This window comes from Cervus elaphus, chromosome X, assembly GCF_910594005.1.
Source record: "Cervus elaphus chromosome X, mCerEla1.1, whole genome shotgun sequence".
Classification (NCBI taxonomy): Eukaryota; Metazoa; Chordata; class Mammalia; order Artiodactyla; family Cervidae; genus Cervus; species Cervus elaphus.
The window spans coordinates 72,888,731-72,915,043 of record NC_057848.1 but is presented as its reverse complement, the minus strand read 5'-3'; the positions used below and the strand labels follow the sequence as shown (position 1 = coordinate 72,915,043).

Below are 26,313 nucleotides of genomic sequence, written 5' to 3'. Positions count from 1 at the left end.
TGTGTTCCCAGGGCCTGGCCTTCTACCTTAACATAATGTGAAGTCAAATGTAAATAGCTAGATGTGGCTAATGTGGACAGCCCTGCTGTGGAATTTTAGAATCCACTCTTGGGAGACCGGAAGTAGAAGTTCCCTGTGGGTCACTGGGAGTGATTGTAGGTGGGGTCATGGGTCAGTGGGAGTGGTGATCAGTGGGGTCACTCTACCCTCTAGTTCAAGGACCATGTATCTTACCTCGTGGGGGAAATAAGGATGGCAGATGTGGAGCATGTCTGGTCCCTGGAGGGTGACACCCCAGCATGACGGGCTCTCATATCCCAGTGTGCACCCCACGTGTGCTTTGTAGAGGCCATTCCCCTGCTCTAGAAGACCAGCAGATTCTGGATGGTGGGGGCTGAGATAGCGACTTTGGATCCCATGGCCACTTGCCCTCTGAGCCTCTGGCGTCCTATTAGAGGGTCTCTTGGTCCTGGATGGTTTTGTGAAATATTCTGTGTCACTCAGTCCTGCATTCTGTGAGACCTCAAATAGTGGCATCAGACAAGGTGCTGCAAGCAGGAAAGCGAAACCCACATCTAGAATGTGTACCTATCAATTTCAGCAAAGATAGACCTCTCCTCCCTCAAGGATGGAAGTGAGAAATTGTGATCAATTCACCATTAGTAGCTCAACGGTCTTCTTGAGGAACAGTACGACACCGAGGATTCAGCAGTAGTCTGTGATGAAGATAACATAATTTTATATATGAAATATATATATATATTATTTAATATTTATAGAATTATATATTTACATACATACACACATTTATATATATATATATATTTATAGTATAGAAAGGCAACCACATCAGGATGGGTAAGCTGGGCAGACTCATGATATAATCAAGAGCCATACCCTGGGTGGGCAATGCACAAACGGTAGGATAATCACCACTGCAGATATTCTTCCCAGGAAGTGAGGGGTCCAAGCCCCACACTGGGCACCTATCCTGTATGTCATGCACCAGGACAACATGCCCACAAAACATTTGCGTCTGAAGGGAAGTGGGTCTTACCCTTAAGAGAGCCAGACAGCTTTAGCAGCTAGAGACTCCGCTCTTCAAGTACATACAGGAAATCTCACGCAGTCCAAGACTCTGTGTGGAAGCAGTAATTTGAAAGAGCCTGCGTGAGATCCACCTGCTCATCTCTGAGAGCTCCTGGAGAGGCAGTAGGTAAATGGAGCTCACCCTGGGGCAGAGCTACTGGTGGCAGCCACTTGAGGGCGCTCGTTCTTCCAAAGGACATGGGTGCTGGCAAGTGCCATTTTGAAATCCTCCCTCTCACTTATTAGCAAGACATCTCAGCCTCACCAGGCAGCTTGTTGGCATGAGTACTGGGAAGACTCAGACCAACAGATAGGTGAGCATGGCCACAGCCCCACCCACCAGCAGGCCATTTGCATTAGGACCCTCAGAGTCCCCCACCTATGCAGGACCCGGCCCTGACACCAGGGTGCCCAGGATGGTGCTCCACCCACCAGTGTGCCCGCACAAGCCCGGGGACCCTCAGCTCTGCAGCCAGAGGTCCAAGCCCTGCCCCATCCACCAGTGGGCTGGCACCAACTTCAGCAAACCCAAGGCTGGCAGTCAGAAACCCTGGGACCAGCTCTGCTTACCAGATGACTGGCACCCATTCCAGGATCACATGCTCTGTAGCCAGGGTCACCAGGATTGGCTGCAGCCAACAGTGAGAAGGAAGCAGCCCCAGATCCACTGTAGCCCTACAGCCTGCCATGTCAGGTCCTAGCCCACCCACTAGCAGGCCACCAGCAGACCTGTAACCCCACAGGAGCTGGATTTCCAGACGAGAAGTAGGAGTCTTGATTCAGGACACCCTGGACCCTGAAACCAGCTGTGTCAGGAGTGAGCCCCACACAGCAGCAGGCTAGCACTAGATCTAGGAACTCTTGGCTGTGTAACCATCCACCCCAGAACACTGCTCCACCCACCAGTGGGCCGGGACTAGACCTGGGACCACCCAGGTCTCAGCAGCCAGACACCTCATGACCCAACCACACCCACCGGTGATCATCAGCCTCTGCACAAGGCAAGCCCTGGCAACCAAACAGACCAGGGGTCAGCAATGCCTACCCAGGCTGCCCACACCAGTCAGCCTGCCTCAGGAGAGGGGACCACGCAGTTTCCACGGCGGCAACACTAGAGCATATATCTCTGGTGACAAGAAGACAGGGGACTGCTGGCATACATAGATTGTCTCCTTCCAAAGGCCATTACTCCAAGATCAAGAAAAAAAACCAACCTGCCAAAGATATAGAAATAAAAAGAGCCAATTAGGAAAAATGAGGGAACAGAAGACTATGTTCCAATTGAAGGAATGAGATCAAACCCCAGGAGAAAAACTAAGTGAAATGGAGAAAACAATTTACCAAATAAAGTGTTCAAGGTAATGATCATAAAGATGCTGAAAGAATTTGAGAGAAGAATAGATGTACATAGTGAAAAGTTACATAGTTAAAGTAGGGAAAACCACCAGACCATTCATGTATGACCTAAATCAAATCACTTGTGATTATACAGTGGCAGTGACAAATAGATTCAAGGGATTAGATCTGATAGACAGAGTGCCTGAAGAACTATGGATGGAGGTTTGTGAAAAGAAGCAGTGATCAAGACCATCCCCAAGAAAAAGAAATGCAAAAAGGCAAAATGGTTGCCTGAGGAGGCCTTACAAATAGCTGAGAAAAGAAGTGAAAGGCAAAGGAGGAAAGAAAAGATATGCCCATTTGAATGCAGAGTTCCAAAGAATAGCAAGGAGAGATAAGAAAGCCTTCCTCAGCGATCAACGCCAAGAAATAGAGGAAAACAATAGAATGGGAAAGACTAGAGATCACTTCAAGAAAATTAGAGATACCAAGGGAACATTTCATGCAAAGATGGGCACAACAAAAGACAGAAACAGAATGGACCTAGCAGAAGCAGAAGAGATTAAGAAGAGGTGGCCGGAATACACAGAAGAACTATACAAAAAAGACCTTCAAGACCCAGATAAGCAGGATGGTGTGATCACTCACCTAGAGCCAGACATCCTGTAATGCAAAGTCAAGTGGGCCTTAGGACACATCACTATGAACAAAGCTAGTGGAGGTGATGGAATTCCAGTTGAGCTATTTCAAATCCTAAAAGATGATGCTGTGAAAGTGCTGCACTCAATATGCCAGCAAATTTGGAAAACTCAGCAGTGGCCACAAGACTGGAAAATGTCAGTTTTCATTCCAATCCCAAAGAGAGGCAATGCCAAAGAATGTTCAAACTACACCACATTTGCACTCATCTCACATGCTGGCAAAGTAATGCTCAAAATTCTCCAAGCCAGGCTCCAATGGTACATGAACCGTGAACTTCCAGATGTTCAATATGGATTTAGAAAAGGCAGAGAACCAAAGATCAAACTGCCAACACCCATAGGATCATTGACAAAGCAGGAGAAATCCAGAAAAACATCTACTTTGTTGATGACACTAAAGCCTTTGATTGTGTGGATCACAACAAACTGTGGAAAATTCTTCAAGAGATGGGAATGCCAGACCACCTGACCTGCCTCCTGAGAAATCTGTATACAGGCCAAGAAGCAACAGTTAGAACTGGACATGGAACCACAGACTGGTTCCAAATCAGAAAAGGAGTACATTAAGGCTACATATTGTCACTCTGCTTATTTAATTTATATGCAGAGAACATCATGAGAAATGCTGGACTGGATGAAGCACGAGCCTGAATCAAGATTGCCAGGAGAAATATCAATAACCTCAGATTTGCAGATGCCACCACCCTTATGGCAGAAAGTGAAGAAGAACTAAAGAGCCTCTTGATATGGGTGAAAGAGGAGAGTGAAAATGTTGGCTTAAAACTCAACATTCAGAAAACTAATATCATGGAAGCTGGTCCCATCACTTCATGGCAAACAGATGGGGAAACAGTGGAAACAGTGACAGATGTATTTTTCTGGGCTCTAAAATCACTGCAGATGGTGACTGCAGCCATGAAATTAAAAGACACTTACTCCTTGGAAGGAAAGCTATGATCAACCTAGACAAGATATTACAAAGCAGAGACATTACTTTGCCAACAAAAATCTAGTCAAAGCTAAGGTTCTTTCAGCAGTACGTATGGATGTGAGAGCTGGACTATAAAGAAAGCTGAGCACCGAAGAACTGATGCTTTTGAACTGTGGTGTTGGAGAAGATTCTTGAGAGTCCCTTGGACTACAAGGAGATCCTACCAGTCTATCCTAAAAGAAATCTGTCCTGAATATTCATTGGAAGGACTGATGCTGAAGCTCAAATTCCAAAACTTTGGCCACCTGATGCAAAGAACTGACTCACTGGAAAAGACCCTGATGCTGGGAAAGATTGAAGGTGGGAGAAGAAGGGGACTTCAGAGGATGAGATGGTTGGATGGCATCACTGACTCGATGGACGTGAGTTTTAGTATGCCCCGGAAGATGGTGAGGGACTGGGAGGGCTGGCATGCTGCAGTCCGTGGGGTCCAAATAGTTGGACATGACTGAGCGACTGAACTGAACTGAAGTGAGAAGTTTAACGAAACAGAAAACAAAACAAAGAACCAAACAGAGCTGAAGAATGCCACAGCTGAAATTAAAGGTACACTAATAAGTGTCAAGAGTAGATTAGATGATACTGAGGAACAGGTCAGAAAACTTGAAGAGTGAGTAGTGGAAATCACTCAAGCGGAACAGATAAAAAGCTTTAAAAATGAGGACAGTTTAAGAGACCTCTGAGAGAACATCACACACTCTCACCTTTGCATTATACGGGTCCCAGAAAGAGAAGAGAGAGAGAGGATGGTTAGATAATATAACGGGACACGCAATGCATGAAAAGTTACCTATCCTGGGAAAGGAAACAGACCTCCAGTTTCAGGAAACACCTAGAGTCCCAAACAGGATCAACTCCCAGAGGATCACCTCAACACACATTGTAATTAAAATGTCCAAAATAAAAGATAAGAAGGGAATACTACAGCAGCAAGAGAAATGCAGTAAGTTTCCTACAAGAGAAATTCAATTAGGCTATCAGCTGACTTCTCAGCAGACATGCTACAGGCCACAGGGAGGGGCACCTTGCTTTTAAAATGCTGAAAGGACAAAAAACGACATTCAAAAGTGTTCTACCCAGAAAGTCTATTGTTCAGATTTGAAGGAGAGTTCAAAAGAATCAACCACGTGCTCGCTTCAGCAGCACATATACTAAAATTGGAACGATACAGAGAAGATTAGCATGGCCCCTGCACAAGGATGACACATAAATTTGTGAAGCGTTCCATATTTTTAATGGAAAAAAAATAAAATAATAAATTAAATAAAAAAAATAAAAGTAATGAGACTTGTTTTCTAGTCTGGCACACAATCTTTTTTTTGGTGTACTATCCACATCCACTTTAACAGAATGTGTTTAAAATTTTCAGATGCAATATTGCATAAATCAAAATAACTTCTATTGCTATTCAAAAAAAAAAAAAAAAGAATCAACCACATATAAGCATGGAGGAAGGACAAGTGATAAAAGGAAAATCATCTATATCTACAAAAAGTAGATGAGGGATAGAAAAAGCAAAAGGACATATGATGCCCAACCCGATAAACAAGGGGCAGAGAGTACAATGCAGTGTTGTTAAAATGCATTTGAATTTAATACGTCAGCAATTTAAAATAACTATAAAAACATAACCGTAAATACACATATATGTGTGTGCACACACATATATAAACATGCAGCATGCATAAATCATGTATATGTATACATGTATACACATATATAAACATACAGCAAAGTGAATGTTAGAAGCATTCTTACTAGGGACAAGTCCTAGAAGTATGTTATCTATCCTATTTAATTTTTGAAGCTGCCCTGAAACAGAAAACCAGAGCTATATAAATATAATATCTTTATATTTTGCAATATAAATGCATACTGAAAAATTAATATTTCATATTACAGTGTGATCATCTATCTAGCAAATTCAAAGGAATGAGCCCTTGGAATAGTCAAATGAATAAGAGACTTCAGAAAAATAGGGGATGGAATATTACCACAGCCAAATCAAGTGCTTTGCCCTGCAAGAGCAAGAGCTATGTAGAATATGTAATAGAAAATGCCTCATTTTAAAACTGCAAAAAATTGCAAAATTTATCTAAAAAGAATAGCATTGAAACAAGTATACTATCAAGGGTGAAACAGACCAGCAGCCCAGGTTGGATGCATGAGACAGGTGCTCAGGGCTGGTGCACTGGGAAGACCCAGAGGGATGGGATGGGGAGGGAGGCAGGAGGGGGGATTGGGATGGGGAACACATGTAAATCCATGGCTGATTCATGTCAATGTATGGCAAAAACCACTACAATATTGTAAAGTAATTAGCCTCCAACTAATAAAAATAAATGAAAAAATAAAATAAAAATAAAAAAATATAAATAATTTTAAAAAAAATGAACATGCTACCCAAGTTAATCTCCAGATTCTGTACAAACCTTATCAAAACATCAGTGGAGTTTTTCACAGAACTATAATAATTCTAAATTTGTAAGAAAACACTAAAGGTTCTGAATAGCCAAAAGTATCTTGAGAAAAAAGAACAAAGCTGGAGGTATCATACTCCCTGGTTTCAAACTGTACTACTAAAAAAGCTATAGTCATCAAAACAGTATGGTATGGGCACAAAACGGACACATGGATCAATGGAGCATAATAGAGAACCCAGAAAGGAAGCCACACTTAAATGGGCAATTAGTATATGACAAAGGAGGCAAGAATATGCAATGTGGAAAAGACAGCCACTTCAATGAATGGTATTGCAAAAGCTAAATATTCACACACAAAACTGGACTATTGTTCACACCATGCACAAAAGTAAATTTGAAATGGATTAAAGATTTAAATCAAAGACCCGAAACCATTAAACTTCTCTAAGAAAACATAAGCATTAAAAAAAAAAATTGTAACAAATACGTAGACAAGATCTTTATGGAGGCATTACACAAGCTTACTGGTAGACTCAAATTCAAGAGTTCCCACATAAATAGAGCAGTAGAGCAGATCCAATGATGGGAAACAGAATTCAGTGACAATACCAATTCTCCTTTTTTAAAAATAGATTTACAGGATTAGTGCTATAAATTTATCTACCAAAAGGACAGTCAATCTTGAGCTTCTGTCTTCTGTTCCCAAAGGAAATCCTGAGAAACTAAGAAGGGAGAGTGAATGAAATTAAGTGTATTTATATCTCAACAGCTGTAGCCTGCATAAAAGCAGGTGACAGGATGGGTAACAGGAAAGTTTAAGCTTCTGCCCATATTTCATTGTGTAAATTGAAAGACAGTGTCTCAGGCCACAGATGCCAGAAGACACAGGGTAAGATCAGGGCAGCACAAAGAATGGGATGATTGAGCCAGTAGGGCTGCAGTGTCTGTGCTAATGACCACTTGAAATCACCTCACCTTAGGGTGAGGACTGGCCTTTCCGAAATGTACACTTTAAATAGCAGATGAAGATTGGACTAGAAATAAGAGAATAGCATTGAGCATCAGAGTGAATCAAGCAGCGTAAGAGTAGATGTTCTTTCTTGAAATTTGGCAAGATGTGAAACATATTTCTGACTCTGAATGTGGCTCAAGAGAGTGAAAATCAGTGCTCTGAACTATGAAAAGTTAGAAAACTTGATTCAAAAGACCTCCCCAGACCCCACTGCTCAACCTCTTCCATGCAGAGAAGGAATCTTAGAACAAACTAAGTCTGGCTGCAGGCAGAGAGGCAACACTGGAAGGTGTGCTTCCTCTGGGACCCTCCTCCGCAGTCAGGGGTGCTGTGGCCCCACCCAGCTTCCAGTCTGGGATGCAGAGTCACTCTGTGCTCAGGGTGCAGCTGGACAGAGGCGCAGACCTGACCCAGAGGGAGTCCATTGCAGCAGCATTTCCTCAAGGACTCCCAAGTGAGGACCCTCAGGAGTGGGTTCTGGGGAGGGGGCATCTTCCCAGGGGGTCCAGAGAATCCAGCTCCACTCCCAGCTCAGCCCTGGGAGTCCCTAAGCCATGGATCCCAATGTGATGTCACCCGACTTCTGTCTGCCTCAGAGGTCTGAGAAAGTGCGGGCCTGGGTCTGGGAGGAGGGTCCAGTCCGACAGAGAGGAAGCTGGCCCTATGCGGGGTCAGGGGAGGAGCCTGAGAGAGGACTAACAGCCCCACAGGATCTGCGTCCTCCCTGGGAGACCCTGAGTGGGCTTGTTGGAATGGGGACCGGAGGGGGAGGGCCTGGGTCTCAGGGCAGAAAATTCAAGTGGGCAGAGGGAAGAGCCAAGGTCCTGAAGGGAGCCAACATGAGGAGCAGAGGGAGGAGTGTAGGGCTCTTGGAGCCCTGAAAAGTGGGGCAGTAGGAAAGTTGGGTGTCCAGAGAAGTCCACTCTTGCTGTCAGGCCTGGGAGGCCCCAGGCGGATGAGCACGTGGCAGGGTGTCCTGACATTCGCATTAGGTCTCAGCCAGACTGGGACTTGGTGCAATGGCGGTGGGAGTGGGGGCTCAGGTGGGCAGATGAGAAGCCTAGGAACTACTGGGAGAGAAAGTGAGGACCCTGAGGGTGCACTGAGGGGACCCTGGACTCCAGAATGTGGGTGAGGGTGGAGTGTCCCAGAGAAACTGGCCCTGCCCTCAGCTGTGGGAGGCCTCAGGGTGAGATAAGCAGCCTGTGCTGACTTCCTCATCTGGGTCCCAGAGAGACTGGGAGCCTGGGATAGGGGTGGGCACTCAGGTGGGCAGAGGGGAGGGTTACATGGGACCAAAGTGAAAGTGAAGATGCTGAGGGAGGATTTAGGGGGCTCCGGGTCCCAGAACAGAGGTGACCCCAACAAGCCCACCCCTGCCCCCAGGCCTGGGAGACCCACAGGTGAGAGGAGCAAATGTTGTATGTCCCAACTTCTGCATCTGGGTCTTAGAGAGGCTGGGGTCCTGGTGTGAGGATTGGGCTATCTGCATGAAGACGGGCCACCCAGGACCTGCAGGGACGTTAGGTGGAGACCCTGAGGGTGAGTCGGGCCCTGGACCCCAGAACCCAGCGTCCCCCTCTCCATCTCTGCTGTCACCCTGGAGCCCGTGTGGCTCCAGGTGCTGCCCCCTGAGGGCAGCCTCTCCATTTAGACCAGCTGAAGGTCTGGGTCAGGGGGTCAGGAGGCTGCAGGTGGGCAGAGGGAGGGGCCCAGGCTCCATCAGACAGTGAGGGAGGACCCGGAGGAGGTCACCTAGGAAGGTCCCTAGGAAATATCCCCCTCCCAACTGCAGCACCTCAGGGTTCGCAGGGATAGGGCTGAGTTCGAGGGGCCCCAGGGTGAGCCTGGGCAGGAAAGGCCTGAGGCTATCATTTGGGTGGACTGCTGGGTCCCCTGCTCAGAAAGAAGGGAACCCACCTGCAGGGTGGTCCACTGTACCGCCACGAGAGCCCAGCATGGAGACCAGGGTGATGCACTCTTCCTGTCAAGGTGCTTGGTGGGGAGCTTGGTGGGGGCGGAGGGGAGGAGGAGGACTCTGGAGGGCTAAGGCTTTGGGGGGAATCGGTCAGCATGGGTCAGGCCAGGCTGCAAGGCAGTCAGAGCGAAGGTGCTGAGGACAGACTGAGGAGGCGGCCTCCCCCATGACAGCGGAGACCCTGCGTGGTAGGGATAGAAGAGTGCCTGCTGTGGAGGCAGACCCAGAGTGGGAGGACTGCGCCAGGGCGGCCATCTGGGGAGCATGTCTGCTCAGCAGCAGGAGGAGTCCCAGAGTCACCAGGAGTCAAGGTGAGGACCCTGTGGAGGAGTGAGGAACCCCAACTCCCACCACAAAGAAGGGGCCACAGAGATCCCTCCTGCCAGCCCTAGAAACCATCAGAGCCCTGAGGTCCACCTCCTCAGCCAGATGGTTGGTCAAGGCCAGGGGCCCTTCCTCTGAGGGTCTGGCCTCAGGCCCTCACAGAGGTCAGGGGGAACACTGGGGAGACACCTCCTCACACACAGTACTTGGAGCCCAGCCTGCCTTGCCCCTTTGGTCACCCTGGGGTGGCCCAGAAGAGGTGGGTGCATTGGTGCTCTCACTTCCGTTGTCATGAATGTTAAGGCCGTTGCTTAAGGAGATGGGTCACAGTCAACAGAGGACACTGCCCTAGGCCTTCCAGGGTGTCAAGGTGGAGACTGAGCCGACTGCCCATCATCCCAGCACAGAGGGAATCAATAGAGTTAGGTCACCCCTTGTTGTCCCTTGTGAGCCCTGTTAGCCCCTGGGCAGGCATGACCAGTATTCAAGGCCCCTCTCTTTCTTCCTTTAAGTACAGGGAATGTGTCTTGAGAATTTTGCCTCTGCACAACAGACAGGAGGACCCAGACCCTGCCAGGAGGAAGTGGAGGGCCCTTTGTGAGCACAGGGGGGACCACTCACCTCAGGACAGGGGGAACCTCGCCGAGTACAGCCCAGTCCTCCTGTCAGCACCGAGGGGCCCAGTGCCATGCCACAGTCTACAAGCCAAGGTGCCCCCTTGTTTCCTCTCACAGGGGCTCCAAGAACCCAGAGATGAAAGCACAGGTCTGAAGCTCGTGTCTGCAGGTTGCAGAGCAGAGGAGGTCCAGGCAGTGCCAGGAGTCTAGGTGAGGTGGGTTCCCTGAGTGTGCATCAGGGGCTCCCCAATCCAGAACAGATGGGACCCCACAAGGCCCAATTCCCCCTAGCGCATCAGCCCTGGAATCTCGGGCTGTGCTGACTGCACCCTCGGGAGGCACCCCTCACCCTCCTTCGGGTTAGCAGAAGACAGCCTGCCCAGGAGGAGCATCCCTGTGAGGCCCAAGAACACCCCTCAAGAGGAGACCTGTCAATGGCCTGTGTCAGACCAACCAGGGTGGGTTTCTCAGCCAAAGCAGCTCAAACCCCCTCTCTCCCGTAGGCCTGTGGTCCCCATCTGTCCCCCTGCCTCACTTCTGTCTGTGTTTTGATCCCAGTCATCATGCCTGGGATGAGCGAGCTCCATGAGGAGAGTGAGGCCAACCTTCAGGACCCAAGGAAGGCTGACAGCCCAGTGGAGGCACAGTTCATTCAGGGGGAGGAGGAGGAGGAGGTGGAGGTGGAGGAGGAGGAGGAGGAGGTTGCATACGTTTCCCCCTCCTCCTCTGTCCTGTTCCTGGGCACCCTGGAGGAGCTGGAGCTGGCTGACGCTGAAGCACCCATCCCCCCACCACCTCGAGCCCTCAAGGTGCTTTTTTCTCCCCCCTGCCATGGTTGCCACTCCATGGAGCCAATCCAAAGATGAGGCCTCCAGCAGCCAAGACTAGGAGGGGCCGAGAGCACCCAGTGGGACCAGGAAGGTGCCAAGTCCACGCACCTAGACCCACTGCATCTGCTGGTGGTGGAGCTGGTGCACTTCCTGGTCCTCAAGTATCACACCAAGGAGCCAACCACGAAGGATGAAATCCTGAACATGGTCCTCAGAGAGGACGGGCACCACTTCCCTGAGGCCTTCTGCCAAGCCCCGGAGTGCCTGTAGATGGTTTTCGGCGTGGATGTCAGGGAGGTGGACCACACGAAACACACCTACATGCTAGTGAGCGATGGACACAGTGTGCCCAAGGCCGGCCTCCTGGTGGTGGTTCTAGGCATGATCCTCCTGGAGGGCCACTGTGCCCATGAGGAGGAGATCTGGGAAACCCTGAAAAACATGGGTGTATACGCTGGAAGGGAGCACTACATCTATGGGGAGCCCAGGGAGTGCTGACCCAAGTGGGTTCAGGAGGGGTAACTGGAATATCAGTAGGTGCCCCACAGTGACCCTGCTCGCTACGAGTTCCTGTGGGGTCCCCAGGCCTATGCAGAGATCAGCGAGTGGCACATCCTAGAGCATCTGCTCAAAAGCAGTCAAGGGGCTCCCAGGTCCTTCCCACTCCCATCTGCTCAAAAGCAATCAAGGGGCTCCCAGGTCCTTCCCACTCCCATCTGCTCAAAAGCAATCAAGGGGCTTCCAGGTCCTTCCCACTCCCATCTGCAGAGGCTGAGAGGGAGGAGGAAGAGGGGCCCTGAGCCAGAGCAGCAGCCAGGCTCCTTCCAGTCCCACATCCAACAGCGTGTCCTGGGGGCAAGAAGGGAGGCTGATCCTTCCCTCTGTGATTGAAGAGGGAGCAGTCAGCCTTCTCAGTAGTGAGGGCCTGGGCCAGTTGAGGGGACACGATGCATAGCATCTTTGGGTTGCTTCTTTCCACAGTGACATGGAGATTCATCTCTGTTTTCTTTAGGAATTTTTCATATGTTGCTTTTTTTCAGCTGAAGACTTAATAAACTTCAATATCTAACTTTGTGAATGACAATGATCACACATGTATTGATACCTATGATACTTACCCAGTTTAAGGATAGGAGTTTAGCTCTTTCGTAAAACAGCCTGGGAACTCTCTTATTTTATTTTGTGACCCTGAAGAAGCTAACATTTCATTGGAATAGGAATTTTCCTGGAAATGGGAAAGAAAAATAAAATTGATGGAGTCAAGAAATAGAGAAATTGGGAATTCTCTGACAGTGCAGTGGTTAGGACTCAGCACTTTCACTGCTGGGTCCCAGGTTCAATCCATGGTTGGGGAACTAAGCTCCCCAAAACCACTGGGCATGGGGAATAAATAAAAGGAAATAGAGAATAAAAAATAAAAGTTAATTCTAAATCCTTTTGTCATCAGTTAATCTATAAAACTAAAATATCTATGTTTAGTTGGATTTGCATTATTTATTAAAGAAATTAGGGTAAAATCGTTCTGAATCATTAAGTACCTTGCTCACTGGCTTATTCTCACCCAGAGTCTCATGGAGCCTCTGCTCTGTGGAAGGCCGTGTTAGCAGTGGGGACAGTAGGAGAAGCAGAACACCCCCACACCTAGAGCGATGGTCTAGGAGCTGCAGTCACATGAGGAAGGTGGAGAGATGTCCCCTAGTCCCACACAACAAGGCAACACAATGTGAGGTGGTGGGGCTTCAGAAGGAGCACTCAGTGCCTGAGGTAGGTTGGTTTGGGGCTTTGGGAAGCTGGGTTCCTTCTGTGGAAGGTGATTTTGATGAGGCTGGGTGGTAGTGTTGCAGTGAAAATGAAAGCAAGAAGAAATGAGTTGTTGTTGTTGTTGTTGTTTTTCCCCCTTTCCTGAGAAGAAAGAATGTAAAGAGAACAGTGAGCAGGCCTGAACATTCCTAGTTTTTTTTTGTTTTTTTTAATTTAACTGCTCCTTTCCCAGCCCACTCCCAGGCAGTCATTGCTCTTCTTCCCATCTCTACTGATTTGCCTTTCCTGGAAACTGCATAGAAAAGGAGTCACATGACTTATTTCCTTGATCCATGCTATACCAAAAAATTGTCATTCTTTTATTTTTATTCCTAACTAGAATTCCATTGCAAGGATATGTAAAAACAGTTTTAATTTTCAGTTAATTACACTGTATTGATTTTTTTTTTCCTTTCATGCATTGGGCTTTAGTGTTCTATTTGGGAAAATATCATCTAAAGGTAAAGTCATGAACATTTTCTCAGATGAATTAGTTTTTGTGTATGTTCTGAGGAAGTGGTGTAAACTCACATTTTTTGCAGGTGGATTCCCCATTTTTGAAAAGTGAATTTATCCTTTCCACGTGGATTTAGCACCTTGAAAAATAATCCATGAACCATAAATATATGAGCTTATTTATGAACTCTCAATTCTGTCCCATTGAACTCTACATCTACAATTACAACACAACTGTATTGTCATGATGCCTCTATTATAATGCTGGGTTTTGAAATCACGAAGGGCAAGTAAGTCTTCCATTGTCCCCCCAGTTCCCACCACATTTTGCATCTATTCTGGATCTTTTGCATCGTCATTTTTGAATCAGCTTCTCCATTTTTACAGAAAAGTCTCTGGGCATTTGGGGAGGGACTGAAGAGAATCCACACATCACACTGGCGGGAACCACCATCTGACAGCATCACACATCCTGACTCATGAACAGAGAGACCCTCTCTCTTATAGATGTTTGTAAACTCCACTCAGCAAAGTTTTGTACTTTTCAGTGTGGAAGTCACACACATTATTTGTTTGTCTATTAGTCTTCTTCTGAAGTATTTCCTTTCTTTGGATGCTATGGTGAATGGAAGTGTTCTCTTAATTTCACTTTGGGATGATTCGTTGCTACTATACAGAAATGTAATTGTTTTTTTTTTTTTAAACATTGATCTCATATCCCGCGTACTGGCTGAACTCATTAACTGGTTCTTATATGTTTTGTTTATTTATTTATTTTTGGTGGGTTCGCTAGAATTTTTGCTATGCAAGTTCACATTGTCTCTCAGTAATACCAGTTTTCCTGTTTCCTTCAGAATAGTGTAAAGAGTAAAAGTTAAATTTCACCAGTTGCTCTCACCCTTCCCTGATAAGGAATCGCCATCCTCTTAATGTCATGACAGGGTTCATTGGTTGAAATTCCCAAGCTGCCTCATGTGTGTTCACAACTAGTGCCCGAGTGACATTTGGTTTGTCAGACCCTGGAAAGCCATAGGAGGATGGTGCCCACAGCAGCCCCTGTGGGCAGAAAATTCTGGCATTATTCATGTGCAGGTGTCAACTCCAGAGACACTGTTTCTTGTAATTAAAAAAAAAAAACAAAAACCTGGAAGATTTTATCACATCCCCTTCAATTCAGCAGGTGGCACTTAAATTTCAAAAGGAATGTGATCTCTATTATTGTAAAAGCAGCAAAACTGATGTGGCACCCAGAGGCTCTGATCTGCAGAGAGGTGTAGAACTTGCTAACAGGACAGTGTTCTTAGGGTCAAGAGAGATGAGCCATCCACAAATCTGTGACTTAATTAGTATAAGTGAAAATGTTCATCGCTCAGTTGTGTCTGACTCTTTGTGACCCCATGAACTGTAGCCCGCCATGCTCCTCTGTCCATGGAATTCTCCAGGCAAGAATACTGGAGTGGGTTGCCACTCCCTTCTCCAGAGGATCTTGCCCACCCAGGGATCAAACCCAGGTCTCCTGCATTGCAGGCAGATTCCTTACTGTCTGATAGACAACAAAGATGAGTGAGCAGGAGGATGCAGGAGAGTGCTCCAAGAGAGTCATGACATCTTCCCCAGTTCGCACACCTGAGTCAATTGTCAGACACAGAATCCATTGACCAAAGGGCAGGAGGGATCCTTATGAGTAAAGACTCTGCAACACCCTGACAGATGTATGCAGCCATCGTTCCCCAAGTCTGTCCCACAAAGAGACCCGCATCGTTTACCTTGGTGACTGATAGCGGGCGAGAGAGGAAAAACGCAAACATTGTAAGGACATCTAGAAATGGGATGCTGTGGACAGTGATACTCAGGCCTTCACTCTGTCAATGTCTCCAAGGAGTGGGAGCATGTGTGCACCAGGAACATACGGAGTTTTGGCCTAGATCTGACCCAGAGAGCTCCTGCCTGCCACCTCCAGATGTGTGATTAGAACAGATGGGCTTGATAATGGGCAAGGCCATTAGTATAGAAGCTATCAGAGCGGGGGAAATCAAGTGCACTCCCTGCACCTTGACCGTGAGAGTAAATACAAACCAAGATTCCCTCTGGTTTGGGAGATGAGGAACATGAATGACACCCTTAACACCAAAAGGATGCAGGGAGGTGGTCCCCACCATACCTCCTCAGCGGTCTGGACCCTACTCAAACCTATAGGCTCCCAAGGAGGACTGTGGCCCACCACTCCCTCGACAGCAACTGCTTTGCCAGGTTTGTTATCTTTGCTGGAACACGTGGCCACCTCCTCGGCATACAGCATGCAGTCAGTGGTCCTCATGAGCTAGGTTCTGTCAGACCCACAGAGGGAGGGGACTGCAACAGTAATCCATCACAAAACAGAAGTGGCGTCTCTGAGGAGATCACACCCAAGCAGGGCCATAGATTACAAGAAGGTGAGCTAAACCCCAATATGATCTGCAAATGTGTCACAAGCACCTCTGCTGCAGTTTATTCCTGGAGATTAATGGACCAGGAAGTTCTTTCCAGACCAGCTGCTGGGGGTGTAGAAATGCTGAGCGTAGACGAGGGGTGGGTTGGCTGAATTGCAACTGCAAGTGGAAATGAACTCCTGCTGCAATACCACCTCCACCACACATGGCCATAGAGACAGTGGTGAGCAGAAATCCCCTCCCAGTGGATGCAACTTCAGATGGTGCCTCTAGGGATCCACTATATATGGATAAAAGAAATGACCTGAGCCAAGAATAGACATGGGCTTAAGGATGATGGAAAATGGATTGGACAGCCGGTCAGGTACTTAGAATGAGAAATTTTGGTAGATTGCCACATGTAGGTTTGGAGAAGGGGTACATCAACGAACCTATAGGAAGGGATACCAAAAGGGAAGATATTTGCATTGCCTCTTACTACTCACAAAAGCATGCAGCATACAAGAGGCAAGAAACATCTATGAAGACCCAATGCCTGAAGAATTGAGAGCACCCAGCCTCTGTCAGTGGTCCCTGAGGGCTGCACAGTGCTCTCATGCGTGGAGGAGCCATGGGGCCAAGGATGATGCTGCATCTGGGCTCAGCAGCACAGGTGCCACCAGCAGGCCAGATGAGCTATGGCACCTACCAGGTGTTTGCCCTACCATGGACAGAGTCATGCTGACACCTCAGTGGCACCCTCGCTCTAGAAGATCATTGAGCCACTAATGGTGAGTTGATAACAACATCTCACTTCCATCCTTGAAGGAGGAGAGGTTCATCTTTACTGAAATCGATAGGTACACATTCTAGATGTGGGTTTTGCTTTTCCTGCTTGCAGCACCTTGTCTGGTGCCACTATTTGAGGGCTCATAGAAAACAGAACTGACTGACACAGGGTATTTCACAAAACCTTCCAAGACCAAGAAATCCTTTAACAGCACACTGGGGGCTCAGAGGGCAAGTGGCCATGGGATCCAAAGTCACTGTCTCAGCCCCCACCATCCAGAAGCTGCTGGTCTTCTGGAACAGTGGGATGACCTCTACAAAGCACAAGTGGGGTGCACACTGGGATATGAGAGCCCATGGCACCCGGGTGTCACCCTCCAGGGACCAGACATGCTCCACATCTGTCATCCTTAGTTCCCCATGAGGTAAGATGCATGGTCCTTGAACCAGAGGGTAGAGTGACCCCACTGATCACCACTTCCACTAACTTATGAAAGCACCTACAACCACTCCCAGAGATCTATGACTCCCCGTACGACCACTCCCAGGGACTCATGACCCCACCTGCCACCACTCTCAGTGACCCACAAGGGAAGTTGTGCTTCCAGTTCTTAAGAGTAAGTTCTGTAGTTCCATACAGGGCTGTCCACATTAGCCACATCTAGCTATTTACATTTGACTTCACATTATGTTAAGGTAGAAGGCCAGGCCCTGGGAACACACTAAGCCCATTTGAGTTCACAATACCCAGCCTCATGTGGCTACTGGTTACCCTCTTGCCGGTGGTGACACACGACAGGCTATTCCCAAAGCCAGAAGGTTCCCCCAGGAGACACAATAACAGTCCTACTGACCCATGAGCCATGGTTCCCATCTGGGCACTTTGGGCTCCTCCTGCTAGGGACCAGCACACACAGAGAACTGTCCCCATCCTGGCAGACGGAGATGACCTTGATCCTAAGGAGTGTGTGGGTTACTCTGGCACAGGGAGAACAGCGAGGAAACATCTCTAACAGCCAGGTGATGTGTCTTGGGTTCCTGCCCCATTTCAGTGGTGAATTGACAAGTCCAAGAGCAAGGGTCTGAGAAGGGCATCGGGCCCAGGGCTTCAGAGCCCTGAGGGACATGTCTGTATTACCTCACCAGGAAAGCCACTGGAAATGGCTGAGGTCCTGGCTGAGAGAACAGGGGATTTAGAAGGGATCTCAGGCAAGAGAGAGTGACCATCAGTTGTGAGGCAGCAGTCCAGTCTTTCTCTCTGAGCTTCTTTAGGAGGAGAGGAGACCAACCAGAATCCTCAAGGAGCTGTCCTCAGATCAGGCAAACTCTCCAGATGAAGGGAGTGTATGTCAGTGTTGGGAGGGGTGGATTATAGTGGATTCTGTGGTGCCACCCAGATCTCCTCTTTGTCACTAGCCCACTCATTTGCCCAGGGCCACCGGTGTTGGTGGATGAGGACTCAGACCAAAAGTCTTCTCAGGAATTACCCTTCACTGAAGGGGCTGCTTCCCTGGGGGCAGCTCTTTGTGAGAGACTACTCACAGGATCAATGTGGAAATGATACAGTGGCCTGACGCCCTCACCTTGATTAGGTTGATCTCTGCAGGGTCTTCCCTTTTGATGTCTGCCTTCTGAAAATTACTATGACCATCGTGCTCTGAAATGGCACCAGAAGTGAACAACAGAATGAAGTGCAAGTTAGACACAGAGACTTAGCCTTTGGATGTTGAAGTCATGGGCAGGGGTGATCCCTGTGCCCTGACCAAAGTTCAAGGACTATGACTTCCAAGTACTTGTGTTGGACTCAATCACAAAGCTATATCTCAAGGCTTCTGTGCCCTGATGGTTATTTTAGCAAGTCAGATCATCTTCTTGTCCCAGAGACTATACGAACAGAATCAGTAGGCATTTACCACTACTATCATGATGAAAGTATTTGTGCATCACACAGTAAGGGAGAGGAGTATGGATGAATGGACTCCAAGTTAGATATTTTCAACTGGCCTCCTGTTTGCATTTCATGGGGCACAAAGAAGTGGGCTTTAGGCTGGATACTTAACAAATGTTAGTGTTCCCTGTGACAAGGGACAGTTTGGGTACAGTTGAGGCATTTACAATCAGCCTCCTGTTTGCTCCCTGAAATGAATAGAACAATAGAGACAGCATAAATAGCCTGTGTTTGTCTCTTATAAATACCTAAAGGAAACAGTCATGGCAAGGACAGAGGGGTAAAACCCTGTTTGAGTAAAGGATAAAAGGATCTCCACTCCCCCATCTTTTGGGACAAGGGAGACATCAGACATGTGAAAAAAAGCTCCTTGTGGGGCCAAAGTCAAGGGATAATACCAGACCATAGTGAGTCTTGCTCCTCACAGAAACCTTCACTTTGAGATCCATCTTGGCTGAGGGGTGTGTGTATGAATGCAGGGGAGTGCCCCAGGGTAGGTCACATGTGGAAAAAGAAACCAGATAATTGGCCTGAAGGAAGACAAAATTCCAGAAGTACTGCCTTATATAAATGACTTTACTGCCTCTTGACTGCTCCTGCTCACCAGGTGTGACATCTATACTCTTTCTCTCCAGGAGTGCATCTCTGCCTTGCTTCTGTCTCAACTAAACTATTTCTTTATGTGATCTCCCACTTGTGCTATGTTTCTAATGATAAATTTTGTATCTGCATTTACAGTTTCTGCCTCTGTGATGAATGCATTTTTCACTGGAGGCAATGATCCATGAAAAAACAGCTTGCAGCCTCTAGCCCTTGCTAGTCTCCTGGCTAGAATTCCTCACTGTCATCCAGGCTACCCAGGTTCAATTCCTGGGCAGAGAATTAAGATGCTGCTTCACACAACCACTCACTGCTGACTCACGAGACCAGTGCCACTGGGAAGAGCCCAGGTCCTCACCCTTGGCCCTGAATGGACGGCACCTGGACAGAGCTTCCATCAGTCAGGCAGGCAGGAGCCTTTCCTGCTTCTTGGGACCTCAGCCCCATGGATGTGGCACCACCTTCATCCAGAATATCTTTCCCACAGCACCCCAGATATCAGCACAATTGGGATGCTTTTTCCCCAAACAACGTGCTATTGCTATTTGTATGAAAAGTTTTTTTTCTGTCTTTGTATTTGAACTGGTGAATTGATCATGCATTTATTCCCAAACTGTTGGAGATTTACCTAGGATCCCATGTTCCTTGCAGACAGCTTCCAGGAAGCAGAGGGAGAAGAGATGTGAACAAGGACCTGGAGTCTCTCCCCTGCCCTGCAGTGTATTCGGTGCTCAACAGACAGCAGCCAGTAGGTATAGCTTGTGATGAAGACAATTCCCGTCGTGCGTTGAGGAGTTTTTGAGAAAGCCAAAGGTGCCTTGAATCTCCAACTGTTTCTAGTCATCCCTCTGTGCTGGCACTTCCAAATGCAAGATCTGATTTAGTTTCTAAGGCTCTTGGGAATGTCAGGGAGGGGTCCTCCTGGCTCCCTCCAGTGCTCTTTCTGCCCTTCCCTCTGCAGTGATGCCTGCCCACAGTCTCAGCGGGCTGAGGATGTGCCCCTGCCCCCTGATACTAGACACAGTCTGCCCCACTGGGAGTCCCGACTGCCTCCACATGCTGGAACTTGCCTAAGTACCTGCACAGGTGCCCTTAGGCTCCCCAAAAGCCATGAGCTTCATGAGGGGCAGGTATCAGACAAGCGGCAGTGAGAGGACAAGGACAGCGGGAGTTTTCTTTATAAAATCTAGCTAGGATATGCACAAAGCAGCACTTTTCACCTCAAAGGAGAATTCTGACGTGTGTGAATTCAAGTTCAGTACAGATTTTGCCACTGTGGTTTCCATAACCCCTCCTCATCTACTGCTTTAGGGCCTGACCACCTGGATAAGCTGATCCTTTAGGTTAAGTGCACAATCACCAGTTTCAAAGAAGACACTACATTAAAATCCTACCAAAAGTTTGGGGGTGCTTAACAAGATGTCTTCAATTATATTCTCCAAGACTGAGTAGATTGTGCAGCAAACCAAAGTCCACTCGCCCCTCCCCATTTTGAAAATTTTTGGTGTACCTTGATCAAGCAGCATAAACAGGTGTCTAACTGTTCCTGACCATAGTGTAACTTCCCTTCCAGCCCCAGGAAATTTATCTAGGACAGAAGAGGATCTTCTAATGTATATGTCCCATTTCAGATATTCTTCTCACTCATAAGACACTGTGTATAACTGGCTGCTGCCACCATCCACCCTCATCACAATCACCTCTCGCAGAATGAACCCCGCTTCCCAAAGCCCCAAACCACCCTGGCTCAGGCACCGACACTCAAGTGCTCCTCCTGGACCCTGCCCCTGGTTGCCCTGTTCTGTGGAACTAGGGGATGTCTCTCCACCTTCCTCATGTGACTGCAGCTCTTAGATCATCACTCGAGGTGTTGGGGAGTCCTGCTTCTCCTAGTGTCCCCACTGCTAACACAGGACCTTCCACAGAGCACAGGCTCCATGAAGGTCTGTGGAATAAATGAGCCAGAGTGGGGCACTTATTAAGTCAGATCAGGCTTTTTGTACTTTCTTAAATAATAACTTGAAAAAATCCAATTGAACAAAGATAGTTTAGCTGTATAAAATGACAGACAAGAAGTATAGAGGAACTCACCTCAAATACATTTTATTTCTTAATTCTTACTAAGTAATATCATATTTCCAAAGTAGTTATATTCCAAGTTCATGTAATCTTGTTCAGGGTCACAAAATAAAGTGAAAGTGTTTGCAATCACTTTTACAAAACAGCAAAACTCTTGTTCTTGAACTGGGTAAGCACAAACACACTGTGATCAACGCTACTGACATAGTTAAGACACTGAAGCTCATTAAGCCTCCTATTAAAAGCAATAACATTTGAAAATTTTCTAAAGGAAACAGAAGTGAGTCTCCATGGCATTGTAGAGAACAGGAAGTCAAAGATGCTACACACCAGTGCCCCAAACTGGCCCAGGCTGTCACGACTGAGAAGCCTGAATGCTCCCTCTTCAAACACAGAGGGAAGGATCAGCCTCCCTTCCTATCCCCAGGACAAGCTGCTGGATGTGGGCCTGAAAGAAGCCTGGCTGCTGCTCTGGCTCAGGGCCCCTCTTCCTCCTCCCTCACATGACTGCAAACTAGGGTGGGAAGAACCTGGGACCCCTTCTATTGACCCTGCGCAGATAGTCCTTGACTTGCTGCTTGCTGGTCTCTGCATAGGCCCGGGGACCCCACAGGAACTCGTAATGAGCAGGGTGGCTGTAAGGCACCTGACGGTACTGCAGGTACCCCGCCTGCACCCACACTTGGGTCAGCAGCTCCTTGGGCTCCCCATAGATGCAGTGCTCTATCCCAGCAAATATCCCCATCCTGCTGAGTACTCCCCAGATCTTCTCCTCACGGATCCGGCCCCCTGCTAGGACAATCTTGCTCAGGGCCGTCAGTAGGAGGCCAGCCTTGGGCATGCTCTGCCCATCCCTCTGCATCTCATTGAGGGTGAGGCCCAGGGTGGGGACCGTGACATAGATGTGCTCTCTGTGGTCCACCTCTTTCACATCCAGGCCAAAGACCAGCTGCAGGCACTGTGTGGCTTTACGAAAGACCACTGGGAAGTTGGCCTGGTTATCCCTGAGGACCGTATTCAGCATTTCAGCTTGGAAAACTGGCTCCTTGGTGCGATACTTCAGGAGCAGGAATTCCAGTAATTCAGTCGTCATCACATACAGAGCCTGCTTGAACAAGATCTCCACAACCACGGCTGCAGAGGAAGATGAGACTGGAGGGAAGGAGGCCAGAGGGGTTGAGGCATCCTCTGCCTCAGCCCCCAGGAGCTGCACCTCCACTGGGCCCTGGGCCTGGATTTGGCCCTGAAGGTCTTCCTCAGAAGTGCAGAGCTCATTCATTGGGACCATGATGACTGGGGTCTTGTGCCCACTAGGGGTGTGGCAGGGGGAAAATGGAGACCCCTGACCTGGGAAAGAGAGAGAGTGTAAATGGTCTCAGTTTTGAAATGTGCCACGGGTGGCTGTGACTGAGGCCACTTACCGGTCTTCCTTGAGGGCTGCTCTAGCGTGTTACAGGGGAGCTCCTCGTCAGTGGTCAGTCCCCTGTCAAGTGAGGAAGAGAAATTCTGGCTCAGGGTGCAGCCAGTACAGCCCGAGGTTCTGGGGCTGACAAGGTGGGGAGATTAGGGCCTTTTGAGGTCCCCTCTGTTCTGGGATGGGGAGCCCCTGTGCACACTCAGGACACCCACCTCACCTTGACTCCTGGCACTCCTGTGATGTCAGGACACAGACTCAGACCTCCAACTTCGCCTCCTGGTTCCTGGAGCCCCTGTGAGACAAATGGAGGGGGCACCTCAGGGTAGACTGTGGCACAGACCTAGGCTTTCTGTGCTGATAGGAGGGGTTGACTCTGTGAGGTCCCCCCAGATCTGGGGTGGGTAGTCCCAACGGGGCTAATGTGTAGTGCTCACTTTTCCACTGGAATGGCCTGGACTTTCCCCCTGTGGGTGCCTGCAGGGAAACTCAGAACAAGAGCCAAGTCTGGACAGAAAGTGCTGAGGGGCCCCATATGTGGCCGCACCTGCCTAGGGCCTCCAGCGTGTCCTGGGCCGGGGAGATGCTCCATCCTCACCTCTCCTCACATCCTACCTGGCCTCCCAGCACTGAACAGAGGGGCGGGCGTCTGCTCGGTACCCCCTCGGGGTTCAGGGAATCCAGCCTCTGCAGACCTGAAGCCTCCACCCTCTACCAGAACACCTCACCTTAATGCCCCGAATTAATAATAAACTGCTCACCTCGCTCTGGGCCCTCCAAGCACCACCCCACCTCCCCCGCAAGAGCAAGGATCCCTCCCTGCCTTGGGGTCTAACAGCCTCAGTCCTTCCTCGCATGGAACCTAAGCTCTAGTCAGGACCCACGATTGTCCCGTCTGCCATGTTGAAACCCCACTACTTTCACCAGGTCCCCAGGCTCTCTGAGACCCGGATGTCAGGAAATTCTGCACATGATCATCCCGCCCGGGGACTACCAGGGTGCCCTCTGTTCTGGGGTCGGGCTCCCCTCCTCCCTCAGTGTCCTCACCTTGACTCCCGGTAGGACCTGGGCTCTGTCCTCTCCCTACCTGAGGCCCGGCTCCTCACACCAAGTCTCCAGTCTCTCTGATAACCGCATGTCAGAAAGTCAGACAGACTTAGTGTGCGCTTCTCACCCCAAGGGCTCCCAGGGCCAACTACAGGGGCGGGGATCTGTGAGGTTCCATCAGTCCTCACGCAGGGACCCCTCAATCTTCCTTCATGCACCTCACTTTGCCTCCAGTCAGGATCTTGGATTCTCCCCTCTCCCCAACTGAAGCCCCCGCCCCTTATACCAGGGCCCCAGTCTCTCCAAGACCCGGATGTCAGGAAGTTAGACCATGCCTGTTTCACTCATTCTACCCCAGGGTCACCCTGGACTGATAACAGAGAGACGGGCTTCTCTGCGGTCTCCTCTGATTGTGGTCCATGGTACCCTAGTCCTCCCTCAGTGTCCTCAACTTAACTCACCACGGGACCTGGGAATTGGCGCACCTGAGTCCACCTGCCATATGTGGAGTCCCCAGGCTGAGACCCGGATGTCAGGAAGTCTGCCCCCTGTTTCAGGACCCCAGGCTGAGACCCAGATATCAGGAAGTGAGACCATGTATGTTGGGCTCATCCTACCCCAGGGCCAGAGTCCCCGCAGTCCTCCCTCAGGGTCCTCACCCAGACTCTTTCAGAACCTAAGATCCTCCCCTTCACCCTCTGAGGCCCCTCACCCTCCGAGGCCCCTCTTCTTAGATCAAGTCTCCAGTGTCTCTGCGACCCGGTGCTCATGCCGCCACCAGGGTCTCCCCGGGCTGACAGCAGGTGCCAGGACCTGTAGGGTTCGCTGTGTCCTCCCTCGAGGTCCTCATCTTGAGCCCTGGCAGGTCTGGGGATGTCCCTATGTTGACCCGAAGCAGGACCCTCACATCAACGGCTTCACTGCCCTGAGACCCCGGGAGGCGACTGTGGATATGACATCAGGGCTCCAAGCCCAGGGCTTCCCAGAGCTGAGATGATCCCGCAGGGGTTCCTCAACCCTCTTTCTCTTTGTCACCTTGACTCCCAGCTCACCTAGGCACCGCCCTCAGCTGCCATCTTTGCTCGCCTTAGAGCCAGCATCTCCCCAAGCCAGGACCCCTGAGAGGAAAGCAGGAGTGAGGGCTCGTTCCCACAAGCCTGTCGGGGTCTCCCAGGGATAAAAGCAGTGACAACCTGTATGTCCTGGGGTCCCAGCGCCCCCGTCAGGATTCTACCTTGACTCCTAGCACAGCTAGGCTCCTTCAGTCTGCTAACCTGAACGCAAGCTCCGTGACCCAGGCCGTCACTTCTCCCCCTCAGCGGGGTCAGTGACGTCATATCTGGACGCCACATCCCATGGTCCCCCATGGCTGTCCGGAGGGCCACACATGCATCCCTTGGGGACCCTCTGTCCTCACCTCGAGTCTCTTCAGGATGTGGGCCCTTCCCTCTGTCCACATGAGACTGTACCCTCAGACCAAGACTCTGACTCCCTGAGTCACTGAGGAAGTGGTGGGGGAGGGGCTCAGCCTGACAGCCCGGACCGGGGTCCCCAGGAGTCCCAGTAGGAGTGGAGTTGTATTCTATGAGAACCTCTGTTCCAGGGTGACTGGATCCCCTCATCCTCATTCAGGAGGGAACTTCCTTAACATTTGAGAGAAGGCTGCAGTCCCAGGACAGATGCTGGATGGGGGCCTGCTGTACCCATGACCATGGGGGAGCATGAGGAACCACACATCTTCCCATGCGGGCCCCTCGGCAGTCACCATACTTGGAAAACATTTTGTATAAAATATTTGGTTTTAGGTGAAGAGGATGAGTAGTGGCAGGTGATTTAGGGGAACCCTTGGTTTGATGATTAGATAATATTACCTGTTGGTTGTTGTTCATTCACTCAATCATGTCCAACTCTTTGCAACTTCATGGACTGCAGCGTGCCAGGCTTCCCTGTCCTTCACTATTTACCAGAGTTAGATCAAACTCATGTCCATTGAGTTTGTGGTGCCATCCAACCATCTCGTGCTCTGTCATCCCCTTGTCCTCCTGCATTCAATTGCTCCCAGCATCAGAGTCTTTTCCAGTGAGTTGGCTCTTCGCATCAAGTGGCCAAAGTATTGGAGCTTCAACTTCAGCATCAGTCCTTCCAATGAAAATTCAGGGTTGATTTCCTTTAGGATTGACTGATTTGATCTCCTTGCTGTCCAAGGGACTCTCAAGAGTCTTCTCCAACAGCACAGTTCAAAAGCATCAAATTCTTCAGCGCTCAGCCATAATAGTTGATCCTGTTGGAGTGCTGTCCTTTTCACTGTCTAATTCTCATTCATATTGATGAATACATTTCACATGTCTATGAGGTGTCTGTCAGATTTGTATGTATATGTGTGTGTAGATTATATGTTTCCCTCATAGCTCAGTTGGTAAAGAATCTGCTTGCAATGCAGGAGACCTGGTTCAATTCCTGGGTTGGGAA

At 49.0% G+C, this 26,313-nt stretch overlaps 2 protein-coding genes, 1 long non-coding RNA gene and 1 other non-coding gene across 8 annotated transcripts in view; 2 read left to right on the top strand and 2 right to left on the bottom strand.

Moving 5' to 3' along the window:
• Positions 1 to 26,313, top strand: part of LOC122689685 (probable ATP-dependent RNA helicase DDX4) — a 727,334-nt gene that overhangs the window by 357,066 nt on the left and 343,955 nt on the right. The window lies entirely within an intron of this gene.
• Positions 1 to 26,313, bottom strand: part of LOC122689687 (probable ATP-dependent RNA helicase DDX4) — a 437,080-nt gene that overhangs the window by 177,718 nt on the left and 233,049 nt on the right. The gene's annotated exons all lie outside the window — the stretch shown is intronic.
• Positions 5,247 to 5,353, top strand: LOC122690938. Its single transcript, XR_006340191.1, has one exon. It is a non-coding gene; the product is annotated as a U6 spliceosomal RNA (small nuclear RNA).
• LOC122689697 lies at positions 22,689 to 25,153 on the bottom strand. The gene is made up of 4 exons (XR_006339895.1): positions 25,079 to 25,153; positions 23,018 to 23,092; positions 22,805 to 22,866; positions 22,689 to 22,730 (listed from the first exon to the last, which is right to left on the bottom strand). It is a non-coding gene; the product is annotated as an uncharacterized LOC122689697 (long non-coding RNA).